This window comes from Papaver somniferum, chromosome 1 (genome assembly GCF_003573695.1).
Source record: "Papaver somniferum cultivar HN1 chromosome 1, ASM357369v1, whole genome shotgun sequence".
Taxonomy (NCBI): domain Eukaryota; kingdom Viridiplantae; phylum Streptophyta; class Magnoliopsida; order Ranunculales; family Papaveraceae; genus Papaver; species Papaver somniferum.
In genome coordinates this window covers 60,296,200-60,311,839 of record NC_039358.1, presented here as the reverse complement: position 1 = coordinate 60,311,839, position 15,640 = coordinate 60,296,200, and the positions used below count along the sequence as shown (strand labels likewise).

At 35.0% G+C, this 15,640-nt stretch overlaps 1 long non-coding RNA gene and 2 other non-coding genes across 3 annotated transcripts; all 3 read left to right on the top strand.

Moving 5' to 3' along the window:
• Positions 1 to 8,973: 8,973 nt before the first annotated feature.
• LOC113288480 lies at positions 8,974 to 12,914 on the top strand. Its single transcript, XR_003330638.1, has 4 exons — positions 8,974 to 9,375; positions 9,502 to 9,573; positions 9,923 to 11,490; positions 12,557 to 12,914. It is a non-coding gene; the product is annotated as an uncharacterized LOC113288480 (long non-coding RNA).
• LOC113342494 lies at positions 11,956 to 12,097 on the top strand. Its single transcript, XR_003356696.1, has one exon. It is a non-coding gene; the product is annotated as a small nucleolar RNA snoR134 (small nucleolar RNA).
• LOC113342158 lies at positions 12,177 to 12,259 on the top strand. Its single transcript, XR_003356460.1, has one exon. It is a non-coding gene; the product is annotated as a small nucleolar RNA R11/Z151 (small nucleolar RNA).
• Positions 12,915 to 15,640: the final 2,726 nt, after the last annotated feature.

Below are 15,640 nucleotides of genomic sequence, written 5' to 3'. Positions count from 1 at the left end.
TTGTTGAACCAATATTGAGCAAATATTATCATCTGAGCAAGTGTTGCTCATGTGATGAATTGTTGAATATTTGATCGTCTGAGCATGTGTTGCTCATCTGATGGATTATTGGCAGCGTACCAAAAATATTAATTAGAATACTGGTCGTTGAACCGAGCATAATTAATAAAATTAATGACCATGAGGTCGTCGTAAAATTATTAAGGTTAGAATCTGGAATGATGATCCTTGGATTCAGAAACCCTAATTTGATCAATTGATGATCAATTCATGGTTCGTCAGAATTTCAACCATGGGACGAAGGAGGGAGCGACTACATGGGACCGTGGATCAACCATGTAGTGTCCATATGCTCACGTGAGCAAATACGAAGAACTCCTGAAGAGTTGACGATTTGTTGGTGAAAGAATGATTAAATGCTGGTTTAATCATTTATTCGAAAATGCTCGTCTGAGCCTTAGGTGAGAAAACCTAATTAATTATGATGAGGCGAGGGACCGACCATGGAGTCATGAAACCGGCCCTGGGTTTTCCCGTGACCGCCTGATGATCACTTCATGAAAATCCAAAGTGTTTGGGAGAGTTTTGGACCTAATACGAGCAATTGTGCAAATTAGGTCAAAACTGTGAAAATTGATGGGACCGGCTTCCGTGAGAAAAAGAGCCAATCTTGGTAGGTCAAGATAGCATGCTCGTGTCCCCAAGGCGTCCGCGTCTCTGTCCTGAGAATTTTGATATTTTCTGGCGTGCAATTGAGCATCCATTCGAGAAAATATGCCAAAATTAGGGTTTCGACGAAACTGAGGAAAACACCATGAGATGATGAAAAATAATTATAAAATAAGGAATGAGGAGGCGTGGGACCGCCGTGGTCAAGGCATGGTCGGCCGGCCGCGACCACGGTCCCGTGGTGCCTTTTCCTTAATTTTATAATATTTTGATGATTTTATGAAAAATTCATGAATTTTGAGAAATTTGATGAATTTTGGGAGTTTCCATGAATTGAAGGAGTTTTCATGAGTTCAAGGAAGCAAAAAATATTAAAATGATAAAACAAGGGTGTGTGGGACCGTGGAAGGCATGGCCGGCCGGCTAGGGCCTGGTCCCACGAGTTTCCCTAATTTTATAATGATTTTATGAAAAGTTCATGAATTTTGAGAAATTTGATGAATTTAGGGAGTTTCCATGAATTGAAAGAGTTTTCATGAGTTCAAGGAAGCAAAAAATATTGAAATAATAAAAAACAAGGGCGTGTGGGACCGTGGAAGGCATGGCCGTCCGGCTAGGGCCCGGTCCCACGAGTTTTCCTAATTTTTTAATATTTTTAGGTATTTTGATGATTTGAGGGAATTTTCCTAATTTGAGAGAAATACCATGAAATCAAGGAATTTGATGAATTCAAAGAAAACTAATAATAAAATAATAAAACAAAGGGGCGCGTGGGACCGGCTAGGACATTGCCGGCCGGACAAGGCCCGGTCCCACAAGTTTTCATAATTTATTTTATTTTATTATTATTTGATGATTTGTGCAAAAATACCATGAAATCAAGGATTTTTTTCATGAAATTAGAGAAATAATAATAATAATAAAATAATAAGGAACCGTGGGTGTGGGGCCGGTTAGCCAATGGTCACGCCCCATACTCCTTTCCTTAATTTTATATTATTTTGTATGGATTTATGGAAGTACCATGAAACCGAGGAGTTTCCTCAAGACGAAGGAGATTTGATAAAATGAGAGAATTTTCATCAAATCATGGAAAATAATAAAAATGCATTAAAAATATAAAACTGGCGTGGGATTGACCACGACACGGTCGGTCGGTCGTGTGTCCATGCTCCCAGCATCCTGGTCAATATTTTTAATTATTTATTATTTTCTTCTCTATTTTGCATAGGTTCATCGTTTCGTTGTATTTTTGAAATACTCGTTCGTGCGGTGACTGTTAGTGTATCATCGTTGAATACACCTTCACCATTTGAATCGGGGCTTACTTATAGGTAGCTCAGACGCCCGGTTGTTGATTATTTATTACTAATTGTGGAATTCAGTGGAGAATAATTCACAAAACTGAGTAATAAGATGTTTATTATTAATTCATAGGATCAGCTGAGGATTCGACTACGAATTCAGAATAATAAAGTGAGCATTACCATTCCATGGGATCGTAGATTCGACCATATAACCGGAGTAATTAAGGTTTATCCGTTACCATTTATGAGACCAGTTGTGGATTCGATCATGAAATCAGAGTAATGAGATAATATAGTTATTGCTATTCTATGAGATCAAGTCGTGGATTCGATCATAGAATCAGAACAATTGTTAGTGCCATTCCATGGGACCAGTCGTGGATTCAACCATGGAATAAGAGCAATTAGGAACAATTAACTTTGTGGCTCCATACTAGCAGAGCAAGCTGTCTAGGAGCATTAATTATCCTGATACGAGCTTTCCGGTAAGTCATATCCTTTATATAGTCAGGGTAAACTTGTTGTTTGTTCCTGAAGACGTTATCGCTCTATACTAGCAGAGCAAGCTGTCTAGGAGCCGTCCATCTCGTGATGCTATATAGAAATAATCACTGAAAGTATTCAGTATTCATGAGATATGCCGTTGTCCAGTCGTGAGACTACATATCTACATGTACTCTGAGAGAAAGTACTCTCCGTTGAGAATTCGATGAGAGACCCGTGTCTCGATACTCACGTCTGATTGCTGAATCAGGGCTTCGTATAATTATGAGTTTACGAATTTAGACTTTGTCGGAAAACCACCATCTACAGAAATACACCGCATTATCAATGAAGTATTCAGGTAAATCCCAAGAGCAAGAAGAAGAAGCCATTGATAATAGAAGGCCTAGAGTGAGATATCTCAACTCAATAGGAAGGGTATATAAACGATTTCGAATGGACTTAGGGTTTACAAGATTGGTTTGTGAGGACCCAAAAACAAACATGAATTTATTGAAGAAAGGTCCACAGAACCCTAAGTAAAAAGGCTATATGTGAAGATAGACTACACAGTACCTGAGAAGTGTTGCCAAGATGCAGCGCACAGTTTGTTGATGATTTCTTCACTGTTCAAATCTGCAATATTCACTTGAAACATGATTCTTATCATTTAGGTTATAGGTTGTCATCCATCTGTTCAAATCTGCAATCTTCACTTGAAACATGATTCTTATCATTCAAACTTCCAGACGAACATACTGGAAACAAATGATTCAAGAAGAAAAAGGAGTAGTAGGAGAATACTACAAAACCTTTACTGAAACAAGTTATAGATTACCCTGGATACACATCGTATCAACACATTACTTGCCCCATTTCAAGTTATATACACACGGGGAGGAGTCATCCTTTTATCAAGTGGCAGGATATGCAGAGGAATTCTCATGCATTTTTTTTGGTTGATATTTATGCCATGTACCAGATATATAATTATAGTAATGATGATACTCAGGGTTACTATAATCATTTGGAATCCCTTTCTTAAAGAATGACTTTTTCTGACACTTAGAGTCTACATTTAACTCACTGGAAGTCTTGTTATCAACTTCTAATGAGTTGGTAGAGGAGCAAGTTCGTAAATCATGTGCACATGATTTGATGGGTACAAATCTTTCGTCAGAACAATTATTTTCCTCAATCGAATGGAGTTTTTCTAAGAGTTTAAAAACACTTTCAAACGCTCTAGATATATCTTTGTCAACTTATCCATTCTGAAAATATTCCTCAAAAAGATTAATGGTAAATCTAGTGAGATTCCGTTCCTTTGAGCGTTGACTACATTTTTTTAAACATCTTTTCTTAGAAGAACTTTTAGTTTTCCCTTTGGACTATTTCTCATCATCTAGTTTCGAAGGTATACCAGATGGTATAAGATTATTAAAGAAGACTGTAGGTCTAAAGAGTAATAATCTTTGAACAATTTTTAAGGAGCTCTGGTGTGCGTTACAGATGCCATGAGCAAGTCTCCCAAAAACATTTCCCATAGGGATAGACTTTTGAGGATCAAACAAACACAAACTTATAAGGTTTAAGGTGTTTTCCTGCTCTGATACCAATTGAAAAAGCGGGGGTCTAATAACCTCACCCAATATTTCGGTTAGAAATCTGTATGGATTAACTCCAATATACTTTCTAGAGAATCAACTAGACAGTCAGACTCAATCAAGATAAAAGTATATCAAAGATTTAATATCTCAATCTCTCGATTTGATATATACTCAAGAAAATGGAAATTTACGAGTCTTTATCAAATACTAAAGAGATAAACCTGGATGGTACCAAAGACCAATATCCAAGTGCCAATTAATTTAAATCAACAACCAAAGGTTGGATATTCTAATTCATTGATCTTAACGCACAACATGTGATATTTCAATTATATAACAAAATATAATGCGGAATAGAAATAACACAGACACCAGAAATTTTGTTAACGAGGAAACCGCAAATGCAGAAAAACCCCGGGACCTAGTCCATATTGAACACCACACTGTATTAAGCCACTACAGACACTAGACTACTACAAACTAACTTCCGTCTGGACTGTAGTTGAACCCTAATCAATATCACACTGATTCAAGGTACATTTGCGCTCCTTACGTCTCTGATCCCGGAAGGATACTACGCACTTGATTCCCTTAGTTGATCTCACCCACAACTAAGAGTTTCTACGACCCAAAGTCGAAGACTTTAATAAACAAATCTGTATCACACAGAAGAGTCTACAATGATAGATAAATCTGTCTCCCACAGATAAACCTAAGAGTTTTGTTCCGTCTTTTGATAAAATCAAGGTGAACAGAAACCACTTGATAACCCGGACTTATATTCCCGAAGAAAAGCCTAGAATTATAAATCACCTCACAATATTCTAAATCGTATAGTAGCGAAACTAGATATTGCGGAATCACAAACGATGAGACGAAGATATTTGTGATTTCTTTTTATCTCAATAAATTTATTCAATTGAACTCGTACGATAGAAAATGGCAAGATCACATCGCTCAACTACACGATAAGTAGTTTCGTCTGGATTCACATTCCCAATGAAGTCCTTCAGTCGTTAACCTACAGGGTCTCGATAAGAAACCTAAGGTTAAAGGAAAATTGACTATACCAAAACCAACTAGTATCACACAGGATGTGCGGGGATTAGTTTTTCCAGTTGCTAGATGTCTCCTTTATATAGTTTTCAAATCAGGGTTTGCAATCCAAGTTACCTTGGTAACAAAGCATTCAATATTCACCGTTAGAAGAAAAACCTGATTTAACCAAGCTAATACCTTTCAACCGTTAGATCGAAACTTAGCTTTCCATACACAAATGAAATGTATTTCATTAGGTTTGAGTAACCGTACCTAAACGTGTACACTTAGTTGGTTCACAAATAGTTAACCAATGGTTAGCCATATGAGTACTTAAATATTAACCATATTCATCTTCTTCACATAACTAGTTCAAATGACTCATGAGAACTAGTTGAAGAGTTGTTCAATTGCTTAGGTCTTTATGAATAGACACAATTGAAACAAAATCGGTTTTATTCACTTGAATCAATTCATGAACAATATAGCCACGGTTTGCAAACAATTGCATTCCTTATTGATTTATTGTTTAAGTGCATGAACTTCCGATTTGAGAAATATAACCAGCTTGGGCTCGCGTACGGGTACGTGTACCATAGCTACCGGATTTTAGTTTAGAAACTCAGCAGAAATTTTCGGTCGAAAACTTCCGTGGGTACGCGTACCTAAGGTGACTAGTTTAACAGTTTGCAAACTTACAAACTCAACAGAAATTTTCGGTTCGAAAACTTCCGCTGGTACGCGTACCCAACTTGTCTCCTTCACTAATATCGTATGCACACGCTTGGTTTCCGGCACATGTATTTATACACTAATATGCGAACACACTATATATGCTTATATCCATAGTTGGTTACGTAATCTCAACTCTACATTTCAATCATTGAAACATTCTTCTATAATGTTATAACAATCGTTATTCACAACTATCGTCATCAAATCTATTTTCAAGATTGAAACGTCACATGACTTTCTTCAAGGTTTAAGATGAAAAGTGGTTAAAGAGAAAGCTTAGCAACACATATTTCGAGAAAAAGATAGGCCAGAAAACTCAGCTCGAAATAGCAAATGTGTGTGTATGAAAACTATCATACTTATACGACTTTGTCTCAAGAGTAGGAGATAGAGTAAACTTTGAGTGATAGATAAGTTTAAGTTTTCACATACCTTTTAGTCGGATGAATTTCCACTGGTTCCTTGAGTAGTTCTTCGTCTTTGTAAGATGATTGCCTTGGAGTCTGGAGCTCAACTAAACTGTCCTAAACCGAGACTTAGCTATAAGTAGTCTAGAAATCAAGACATATAGTTTTGACAACTAAACTTGACAAACATGCTTGAGACAGAAACGCATGAGAGTTCGACCGAACAATGCTCTAACATCCACGATCTATAATTTGGTTGTCTTCTTCAAAATTCGTATCTGATAGACTAAGCTAAAATCTGATTATCTCGATACTCTAGATCTTAGTTGATATGAACCAAAACAAATGAGTTTATTAGCCCAAACTGAAAAGTGTTTGTTTAACTCAACAAATATCTCTCTAATTTAGTTCTTTAGATTGATAGAGCGGTTAGTGTATACAGATTAGTCATTTATTAATTCAGGATACGATCCAAAGGAGTTGAGTGCAAGAAGTCTTTACAATGGGTGAATCAACTTAAGATAGTGGACTCCATCTTAGCATTCCTGTGCATTGACCATATTGGTAGTAGGCACATGGATACTGAAGGAACTAGGTAACTTGGAGTTAGTTAACTTGGTCACAACTATACGAAGTTGGTAGTAGTCTTTGTATGGCGACTTAATTCTGAGAATACTCAAAACTGGATTAGGTCCCGGAGTTTTTATGCATTTTCCGTTTCCTCATTAACAATTTTTTTATAGTGTTATTTACTTTTCCTTTTTCTTCTACAATTATAATTATTTTTTTAGTTATAATTAAAGTGAATACGCTTGTACGTTAGTCAAACACTTGGTTTGATCCCATAATTGGTTTCGTACGAACTTATACTATATACCAAGAGTACATCTTGTGGTTGCTATCTTCTTGACAATCTTTGTCTACATTAGATCACGTAAGGTGTGTCATATAGGTTGATATCGAAAAGATTGTGATGTACTTGGTATCGTCGTCATTTCACATACGTCCCTTCAATTTTTTATTTTAGGGCTTCTTACAGCCAAAGTTCATCATTTCCTATCCATAGAATCATAAAAACCAAGATATGACTAGCTAGGAAATTAAACTACGACTTAGCCGTGGGTAAGATTTAGGAGTTGGAATCAAGAGTACGGCCTAGATGTAATACATTTACGGCTTGAAAAACATTGTATAGGGCTAGAAACTATAGTAGGAATTTTTTGTATTTTCAGAGTTACCGACAACTATGAATTTATCATTTTTCATATGTAAACAACAAAATATAGATATATTTTTTTTGGTCAATCAACAATTTCAATTTATTCAAATCAAAATGTGATTACATGATCGCTTACAAGAATAACAAAAACATCAAAATATAAGATAATAAGAACCCTAGTGTGATATCAATTACAGGTAAATCGCGAAGAGAAAGAGCCATGTACCGTAAAGATACCCAATTTTTGTAAATATAGTAGGAAATGATGATGGTATAATCTGGAATCGATTCCGACCATTTAATCTGATTTTCTTCTTCTTCAATAAGAGATACTCCTATAAGAAAGGATTTATTTGCCCAAAATCTTGTAATCCAAACGAACCCGGATCCCTTAAATCCCTTGGATTGAATATGGATTCTAAGCAATACCATGTTGGATTGTAGATGTTCTTGAATCGAAAATAGAAAATCACGAACCAGCGATCAAGGTTTGAATAAATCGCCCTCAAAACGAAGAGAAACTCGCCCCAAATGGAGAAGAAAAATCACTCCAAATAGCGAAGAAATATGTCAAATGACATCAAAAACAAAAGAAAACTACTTTTATTCGATTAATACTTAAAAAAAAAAAAGAAATCTTGCTCAGATCTGGTCCAAAATGGAATTCTGAGCAAGAGAATAGTGGGGCTAAGGATTTTTTTAGAGAGAAGAGGAAAGAAGAGGAGAGAGAAAGAAAGAAGAGGAATAGATAAGACAACAAAACATTAACTATCCTACGACTGAGAAATGATGAATTCCTAAATGTAAGTAGTTTCTTAAAGCGAAATTGAAATATGAATTGATTAAATCTAACCTATTTAAGTAAGAGGGAGGATTCATGGACACTCTTAGATGGACAAGGTTAGACATGATTTGCGTCATTTTTTCGCAAAACCAAAACGATAACAAATTTAAGTCTAATATTGTGATAATATGTTCCTTTTATAAGACTCTACGTTCCTACAAAAAATTAGCACAATTCGAGATGGTTGGAGTGGCAGCAGGAGAATGGAAGGATAGAAGGATTTCGTGGATATCAGTTTTGTTAAGAAACTTATCTGTTTTAGAATGACTATACTAGATTTTCCTGTGCAAAATGTTACGCGTGGTTCTCGTACCTTTTGGGGATAAAACACGTGGAGCGCACAGACATCAGTTAAGCATTCATGATTGATGAGGCGAGAATTGTCAAAACTGTTTATAAAGAAAAAGATATATCAAAAACTGAACAAAATGTATATTGTTCCTGGGTTGGGTATCAATGGTTCGGACTTTAGAGTTTGGAGCATTAAGTAGTATGTAGTAGAAATTGACGTTTACTCCCATTTCAGCTGGGCTTTAAACTTTTTAGTCCTACCCTCTCAAACCTGGTACACGTAACTTGTCAAATTTAGGACGGGTTAATCCTTTTCTTAACGATTTAGTCCAAACCGATATATTTTAGTCTCAAAAATACCCTTTTTATCAAAACCGTGTGCTGAATTGATGTCGATTCATTTTTTTTGTGTTGTTCTCAAAGCTCTGCAATGAAAACTAAATAATTTAGGGCTTAATTGTTGATATCGTTTCAACCGATTATTCGAAGCTTTTCGACAGGATTTGGTATATGAGATCGTAATCAAATTTTGTTATTCTAAATATCTGAAACTAAGAAGAGTATTTAGGTTTAGTTGTTAATCTCGATTCAGCTGGATTGAATCTTAGCTAGTTTTTCTTATTCTAGATCTTACCCTAGACGGCATAGTAGGAGGAAAATGAAAACAGTTTGGTAATGGAATTACCTTAAACTGTTGTAGCATGATCTTAATTTTGAAGAGATGGAAGCCTTATCAGTGGATTTCTTGAAAAAAATTGAGCAATTCACTCAACAGGTAATTGTAATTATCAATTTCGTTAGCTGATTCATATATGATTCCTTACTTTGCTATACTGAAAAGCCTATTTGCTCACCGTTTAATTTTTTTTCACAATTTTCTTAGTCGTATTTCTTTTTGTAGCCTGCAAATCTAGGTTATATGGGGAAGACTACCAAAGTTGAAGCTCAGTTGGAAATTACTTTGTTTTTAAAGGTAACATCTATTTGGGACCTATGGTGGACTTTTTCTTTTGAAATTTCATTGTTAATTTTTTTTAGTTAGTATTGAATTGGATATGAATTTAGCTTTGCTTATTTTTTCTCTTTAGGATTTTCACCTTTCTTAACGGTCATTACATAACAATTATACACATTTTTATGGTCTATGTGTACATAGTTATACACATTAACAATTTTTAATCTTTTTACTTATTTATTTTTTTAGCACTTTTAGAGATGTTTATCTGTGTCCATTATATTTTGATTTTGTGTACTTGGTTGAGAAGTGTTCATTTGTTGCATAGGCTAAATTCATTTACTAAATCTAGTTTCAATTAGTGCAGTGATGCCGTATTGGGCTTTCTCAAAATCACTCCTTCTTGATAAAGTTGTTTAAGACACCATTGCTGCTCACCATTGCCTTTCACCATTGATGCTCACCGTGTCCAGATAAGTGTAAATATATTTTTTTACTCGCAAATGTAAAGTAATAAGTATCCGTCGTATGGCGTGTCCGACAGAACAGATATATATAGACCACAGATAGTCTTATACTAACCACCTGCTGTTAAAGTTTATAAGGAACTCACATAAGTAAAAGAATATGTCGCGTCTGCAATACCCCAGACTAGCATTAGTTATAAGAAATGGCCAGGAACACGTTAGGTTTTATGTTATGTGCTAGGTGAATGTGATCCTTATACGATTTCTAAATATATATGTGTCCCTGTAAGTGGAACTGACTACTCTCTAGTCAAGAATGTCCTAATTGGTCTTTCCAATGTTTTTTTTTCTTTTAACTATTAACTCCCTTTTGGAATTTGGTGAGAAATTTGAATTTATCATAGCAATAGAAAAAATGAATGGCCTAACCATAAAAAATGGAACCACATTAGTTAGCTACATCTATTGCTTTATAGTGCGAAGTGGTGGACGCGTACGCCTAGGATATTGATTTTCCTCTTCAAATGAAACCACCTCTCACCACATGAATGCAACCTCATGCAGTGCCTTGGTACTTGATGCTTATTTAAATGACATCCGTGTTCCAATAAGAAATTGATGATTCATCCGAGTATCAAATGTTTAAGATTCATTGTATGTTAATGTGTACATAGTTGTACAACTGTTGATTCTTGATGTGTACATAATTGTACACCTTGATTAAGTAAGGATTAACTAAGTAAGGTGACTGCAATCTCTTTTAGTACTTCCAAATTTGGTTGCCTATGACCGAGACATTTTTACTTTTCTATACCTTCTAGTTTCTAGGTTAGAAAGGAGAAACCGTGATATTTTGAATATGCTTAATTTTGACGTTACCAAAAAAGATGTTTCTTAGAGAGGAATGATACCCGATATTTGCAAAATCCTAGGCTACATTCAGCTTTCTAGTTTATTATCTGGCTCTTCAGTTAATGATTAGCTTACCAACACCATACTATGTATCTAGGGGAATGTGTACAAAGTTGTACACATGTTGGTTCTTAATGTGTAAATAATTGTACACATGTTAACATGCACATTGTTGTACACTCGTTGATCGTTAATGTGCACATGATCGTACACCTATTAGTTAATGCGTACTAACACTTTCATTACTGCCATATAACTCTGCTCAAAGCGACAAGGGTAATTCATGGATTCCGTAATTCGACATTGATGATCAAACAGAATTGGTCGCATTCGTTTATGGGATAATCTTAATGGTTGTTTACTGTATTCTTTTTGTTTGGAGAACTAATTTTCTTAGTGAGCAAAGACGTATTAGAGGTTACCTTAATGATAATGTTACTACAGGAACATCAACATCGACAATGAAAGGAAGACTTGATTTAAAAGTGATTGTAAGGTTTCCGGTTTTTTCCTATCAAGAAAACGAGTTGCATCTCTGAATAGTAAAGTTGGCAAGGTAAATTCTTCACTTGTGCCCTCTCTAACCATTTATTCCTTTCCGAATGCTTCAAAAAAAAAAAATTATTCCTTTCCTTGTGAAATCTGTGAAGATATCTTTTGAAAGGTTATAGATCGGTAGAATTTTTATATGAATTGTTTTTATTATACCGGTTGTACAAGGTGCACTTGTTTGTACACCAATTATGCACAATGTACTTTTTAGTGCACTAGTTTTATCGTACGTACTTGTTCCAAGTCGTGTACTTTGTTTCTGCATTGATTATGAACCTGAATCTAACAAACTAGTACTTGTATTTAGACTTATCTATTCACAATAAACGTATACTTCTTCATATGTCGGATATAATCATCTCCAAGTCTTAGTTAGGTAGTAAAATTTAGGGACTCAGTATTAACAGCTATGTTCAGTGCGCACCCTCTACATCTATTTGTTCAATTTTTTTGTTTTTGTTTGTATTATCTACATGTTGCACCCCGGGCTTCTCTGAAATATAAAATAACTAAAAAAAACCCCAATGCTCATGCTAAATTTTTGTGGTTTAGTGTTGCAGGTTTGCTTAGTTCTTCAACAACTTATTTGTGTCAAAATAACTTCTACATTTCCTTATTGTTTCAGAGAGTAGTATTAAAAGTTGTTTATCAGTTAAGGTTCTATAGAAGTCATGTTCACAAGTGATTAATAGGCCAATGGTGATAAATTTTACATCTTAGTGGATATCAGTGAGATTTTATCAATGGTCTAAATGTTACACACACTAAAGCGTAAATCTTTTCTTATTGATCTACTTACATAGCTTGCTTCAAAATTATACTCTCCCAAGGTGTTGGATTTTTTATAGGTTTTTACATAGTTGTACACCATTATGCTATTCAATAATATATGCATGTTTTGTGGTATACAGTCTGTTTTGTGGGTATGGATGTTAGATTCTTTTTAGGTGTGTATATAATTGTACAAAATTGTGCTCTCTCAAAAATATAAAAACTAATTCTTGATGAAACCCTAAGTAGTTTTTTGATATCATGAGATGATTTTAATAGCATGCTTGCCATTTGTTTAGGTACTTTTGGAGGGAGCTTAAGAAAGTGGAGAAGAACAATGGACAAGTTTTGTAGATGGGTGATTTTATGGATTTTCCGATTTGAATAGCATGCTTACTATGTGTTTAGGTATTTTTCGAGAGAGCTTAAGAAAGTGGAGAAGAATAATGGACATGTTAACGATTTTCAAGATGTGTACATGTTTGTACACCAGTGTAAACTATGATTTTAAAAAAATGAGAATTATATAGTCATATGGGTACTTTTTTTGTAGCTCTCGGAAAGGGCTTTCCGAATATATAAAGTTAGCATTTTGGACAAACGGTTTATAAGATAAATCGTTTTTTAATTATTTATATATTATTTAATATTGTTGACATCATAATGAGTCACTTCGGACTAAACTGTAAATATTTGGACTAAATTGTAAATTAGGAAGGTTATATATGTATTTTTCGTACTTTAAATATCTTTTGGACTAAATTGTACCTAGTTAACTCGGGATGGACTAATCCGTACTTTTTGACGCGTCTTTGGACTAAACCGTTTTTTCCCAAAATGCTTTAATTACTATTCTGTGGGTTTGGATGTCATCCTTAATTACTATTCTCAATCGTATTCTTCCGAAAATTCTTTAGGGACCCGGATTTATACCCCAAAATTTTGACACCACTATGTGTCAAAATTTGATTGGCTTATTCTTTAAAACAGGACCCCCTATTTTCCTGGTGGGGTTGGATGGGATGAAATCAACGGTGGATTTAGCTGCCACCTAGGGGTGTAAAAAAGAGGGGTATAAATCCGGGTCCCTGTAGTATCTTCGGTATTCTGATAACTGAGAAGCTGACCTACAGTTCAATGCAGTTTTTTTTTTTTGGTAAAGAATTTTGTGTTAGCGAGGTTCGAACTCGTTTGGATGTAAATTCAACTATGGTCGGAGTTGTAATATTCCGGTGCTTCACCAAGAAGGAAATCTATAAGAAGGAATGTAAAAGAAAATGCTTGACAGCTTCAGCATTATCAATCTTTTTGTTTTATATTATATTTTCAAAAAAATCACATCCATGTCCCAGACCATATTCAACCGCAACAAAGCATTGAATAGCAATAACATCTGAAAGAAAGTACATGTCTTTGTCGGCCTCCCCACCGCGTGCGATAATCTAGGAATATGTTCCTCTTATAAGACTCTACATTCCCGCAAAAAATTAGCACAATTCGAGATGTATAAAACCACCATCTACTCCTTTGAATATCAGTTGTTCAAACTTTATGGTTGAAATTAAGATCGGTAGATAGTGAGGTTTGCTATCTCGAATTGCCTTCATTTTTGGTAGGAATGTAAAGTCTTATAAGAGGAACATATCATCAAAATATTAGATATAAATTTATTGTCGTTTGGGATTTGCGGAGAAAATGACGCAAATCATGTCTGGCCTTGTCCATTTAAGAGTGTCCATGGATCCTCCCTCAGTAAGTAATCAAAAGCAAATATAAAATAAAAAATTGTGGTTTATCGATTCTTACATAATAGAAGTCATGTTTAGAAGATTATCTGGTTGTTAAGTTGTTTTTTTGTTTATGAATAAAATTTAGGTTTTTTCTTATGGAGGTTATGGAGAGATGGATATAAGTGACTTGATTCGAGTGAACGGGTACGCATACCACCATAAGAATTTAGGTTTGTTCATGAACTAATACATTTATATAATAAGAAATGCAATCTTTTGCAAACCGTATCCATAATGTTCATGACTTGATTCGAGTGAATAAAAATCGATTTTGCTTAAATTATGTCTTGTATACTTCTATGAGAATACAACCAATTGAACAACTCTAGAACTAGTTTCATTTGAGTCATTTGAACTAGTTATGGTTAAGATGAATAAGGTTGATACGAAAGTGTTCATATGGCTAACTTCGGTTAACTATTTTTGAGCCAAAAAGGTGTACACGTTTAAGTACGGTTACTCATATCTAAATGAAGTCACTTTTCATTTGTGTATAACAAGCTAAATTCGATCTAACGGTTGAAAGATATTATCTTGAGTCTAATCAGGTTTTCATCTAACGGTGAATATTGAATGCTTTGTTACCAAGGTAACATTGATTGCAAACCATGATTTGAAGACTATACAAAGGAGAACTCTAGCAACTGGGAAACCTAATACCCACACCTCTTGTGTGATACTAGTTGCGACTAGAGTCGATTCTCCTTTAACATTAGGTTTTTCCAAAACCCTGTAGGTTAAAGACTTGAAGACTTCATTGGGATTGTGAAGCCAAACCCAACTATTTACTCTATAGTTGCGTGTTCTGATCTTACTTTGTTCTATTGTATTGAGTACTATCTTCTCTAAGATTTGCTCGAGATTTAATTTCCGATAGGCAAGATAAAAAGTAGTCACAAACATCTTCGTCTCATCGTTTGTGATTCCACAATATCTTGTTTCGGGTACTGTTGATGGTGGTTTTTAGTTCAGGGATAAATTTGTAAAAGTCTATCTACCTGACCGGGGATCAGATGTAGTAGACATTGATATGTCTATATTCCGCAGGGAATTTGGAGAATATATCAAAATCTGATGAGTGCCTATGTCTCTCTTCATATTATATTGAAACTCAAGCTTCTAGATGAATTGTTCACTAGTATAGAGCCTAATCAGTGTATAAGTTCCTAGCTGCATTACTCACTAATGCAGGAGCCTGCCGAGTATTCTTCCTATGCTATGTTCCCAGGCTGAACCCTTAATATTGATATGGCATGACAATTTGTGTTCACTCGCATCAGAGTAGCACGAATTTCCAAGTATCATGGTTAAGGTCCTTGCATAAAAGTACTCAATCGGAAAGCATACTGCTCGCTGGCAATAAACATAAAGAACTCTGTGTCAACACATAAAATTCAATCAATTTTTTGATAATTCACAAGATTCAGATATTACCCTAACTAATTTGCAAAATTAGGGTTTTGCGTCCTGCGCAGTATATTAGACCTCGCCTGTCGAAATTAAGCCTAGGAGAACTAGGCAATTAATCCTCCATGAATTAGTAGGTGAAAAATCCTACCCACAATCAGAAAACAAGGAATAAAAGGATCCGCG